Source organism: Myotis yumanensis, unplaced genomic scaffold, assembly GCF_028538775.1.
Source record: "Myotis yumanensis isolate MYYU_CA2020_CCGP unplaced genomic scaffold, mMyoYum1.0.hap1 SCAF_23, whole genome shotgun sequence".
NCBI lineage: Eukaryota > Metazoa > Chordata > Mammalia > Chiroptera > Vespertilionidae > Myotis > Myotis yumanensis.
Genome location: NW_027223774.1, coordinates 12,205,169 through 12,208,379, shown reverse-complemented (window position 1 = coordinate 12,208,379; position 3,211 = coordinate 12,205,169). Strand labels below are relative to the sequence as shown.

The 3,211-nt window shown below is 46.0% G+C and overlaps 1 pseudogene; it reads right to left on the bottom strand.

Moving 5' to 3' along the window:
• Positions 1-480: 480 nt before the first annotated feature.
• Positions 481-2,193, bottom strand: LOC138999818 (programmed cell death protein 2 pseudogene; annotated as a pseudogene).
• Between the last annotated feature and the right edge of the window lie 1,018 nt (positions 2,194-3,211).

Sequence of the window (3,211 nt, the reverse complement as noted above, 5' to 3'; positions counted from 1 at the left end):
TTGTACCCCTCTCTGGTATAATTATTTCCTTAGGATAAAGTCCTAAAAATAGAATATGATTTCACTGATATGTGGAGTCTAATGAATAAAATAAACTAACAAAAAAAAAATAGAAACAGGCTCATAGACACGGAGAAGAGACAGACAGCAACAGCTGTCAGAGGGGAGAGGGATAGGGGCAGGGTGGAAAAGGTGAAGGGATTAAGAAAAATAAAAAACCTCATAGACAACAGTATGGTGATTACCAGAGGGAAGGGAAGTAGAAGAGGGTAAAGGAGGCATAAATGATGATGGAAAGAGACTTGACTTGGGGTAGTGAACACACAATACATATACAGATAATGTATTATAGAATTGTGCACCTGAAACCTATATAATTTTATTAACCAAAGTCACTCCAATAAACTCAATTTTTTAAAAAAAGGCTTAAAAATGGAAATGGGAGATTATGAGCATTTCGAAGGCTTTACGATGTTGTCTTTAAGGCACATCTGTTACATCTTGCTTCTGGACAAATTCCTCTGTGTAGCCAGTGCGGGGTCTGCAGCTCTGAGCACAGAAGCGGCCAGGACGCCCAATCAACACGCCTGCGCATTCCAGGCTTTCATTAGCTGGGCAGCTGAGGCCTGACCTGGAACCCAAATATCCTCTTGGCACCACAGGGGCAACCTGGAATAACCTTTCCTTGAGGGACATTTTCACCAGATACCCAGATGGGGGCACTTCCTCTGCCATGTCAGGGAATCTCTCTTGGTTCCTGGGCTATTTTAGTTTTAAACCTCTGGAAAATTGTATCTTCCCTGGATCCAATTCTTTCTCAAGTGCTTCAAGCTCGCTCACAATAATCTCTGATTCATTTTCTGATTCTGAAACTTCAGGTGTGACCTCATTTTCTGTTTCTATGACAATTTCAAATTCTGGAAAAAGGAAGCTGTGGTCTGTAACTGTATTGTCCAAATTATCTGGTTGTACAAGCCTGCTTATGTCCAGAGCTTATTTGGGGACCTACACAGCCAGAAACCCTGCAGAGATGAGCCGCAGACCTGATGGGGAAGGACACGGATCTCCCACCTCTGGGAAAGGACACTCAGAAGGTAGCTCAGCCAAAACCGGTTTGGCTTAGTGGATAGAGCGTCGGGTTCGGACTGAAAGGTCCCAGGTTCAATCCCAGTCAAGGCCATGTACCTGGGTTGTGGGCACATCCCCAGTAGGGGGCGTGCAGGAGGCGGCTGATTGATGTTTCTCTCTCATCGATGTTTCTAACTCTCTATCTCTCTCCCTTCCTCTCTGTAAAAAATCAATAAAATATATTAAAAACAAAAAACAAAAAAGAAGGTAGCTCATCTGAGTACAAGTCATTTTTCCTAGGTGGCTGATTTGTAAAAATGTGCAGGCTCACTCAACACCAAGACCAGTTGTGGCCCTAGAAGAGGAGCAGGCTGAGATGGAGGTTAGAGGGGACTGGGGCGTGTACAGCTGGAGAGGGTAAGCCAGTCCTTAAGGTGAGGGAAAATTCCAGACACCTTGTCTGGAACTACTGGTCTCTCTGCCCTCCTGCCTGCGCCACCCTGTGAATACCGCTCCACCGCTCCAGGGCACACGCCCAGATTTAATGATCTGAGTTACATCATCATAGATTGATTTTGCCTGTTTTGAATGACCAATGTGAACCACACAGTATGATCTGTTCAGTGCTGCCTTTATTCATGCCACACGATGTGTGAGAGACACAGTATCTATGTGTGAAGCAGCAGATCATGTTTGTCGCTGGGGAGCATTCGTTCCACTTGGTGAACTTACCACTATCTACCTGTCTGTCTACCACTGATGGATACATGAGCTGTTCACAGTTTGGGACTGGAACGAATGAGGCTTCTCTGAACATTCCCGTACATGCCCTTTTGATGAATCCAATATTACAAGTATATGTTAATTAATGGAGGGAGGAATCAAGCTTCCCATGTATTTATCATTCCAGACCCTGGGACTGGGAGTGGTCACCTCCTCAAAGTAAATATGAAATTCCAGGCCAGCAGATTGGGACCTTGAGTGGCAGCTGGTATCTGCATGCCCATCAGGATAAGCTGATTTAATCACTCCGTTGTGCTCTGCACTTCTCACAGACTCTCCTACCACCCCACCCCACCCCACCCCACCCCACCCACCCACCACCACCACCTTCACCGTGCACATTTCACTCAGGTGACAAATCCATCCTGGGTACCACCCAAAAGAAGGCTTGCTTCAGTGTGTCCATGGTTCCATCCGATTGGCAGAGGTCCTTTTGAATGAGACCAATGCTCAGAACCACACCAATCAGGGCAAAAAATAGCCCATAATAGAAGGAAGTCTCACCTGTCTGAACACATCGCTGTATATTCCACAGGTGAGTGAGGAGATCCAGGCGCACTGGTGAGTTGTAATTTGGACTAGTTACCACAGACACCCGTGGGAACCTACGTCTGTTTATCTCAAGAGCTGTACCAGGGCTTCTTTCTCTGAGGATTCTTCATGTTGAAAAGTAAAAAAGGCCATCCAGGCCAGTGTTGCTCAGGAACCAGGAGGTCACAGTTTTGATTCCCAGTCAGGGAACACGTCTGGGTTGCAGGCTAGATCCCCATTACAGGGTGTGCAGGATGCAGCTAATCAATGATTCTCATCATTGATGTTTCTCTCTCTCCCCCTCTCTGAAATTAATAAAAACACAAATCATTTTTAAAAAGTAAAAAAGGCCAAATAAGTTATTAAAATCTTGGTTTATTTTAAATACCCACATTTAAAAATTGGGGTGACTAGCTCTAGCTCAGAAATGCCCTGCCATATTGGGGCTGTTTAAAGGGTTTACAAAATTATGAAAATAGTGCCCCTCAGGGGGAGTTGGGTGGTAATGGGACAAGTGCACAGTTGTAGGATGGCCTTGGTCCATCTGTCAGCTCTCTCCATGATGGTGGTAGTCACCTCTTAGGAGAAGGAAACCAGTTGATCCTTTTGAGGTCTGAGCCCAGTGCACCTCATGCCTGGATGATCTGGGACAGGTTCAGCCTCAGCTTGGAAACAATAATCCTGGGAAGAACCAGAGGGATTGGAACCAAGAGTGAGTTCCTGGAATCTAGGGCTCTCCCAGGACCTGCTGGCTCCAAGCCATAGCTCAGCAATGTTTTCCAGGTGAGGCGACCTTGGGGGACCTGGGGACGGTCAGCATCCTGAAGCA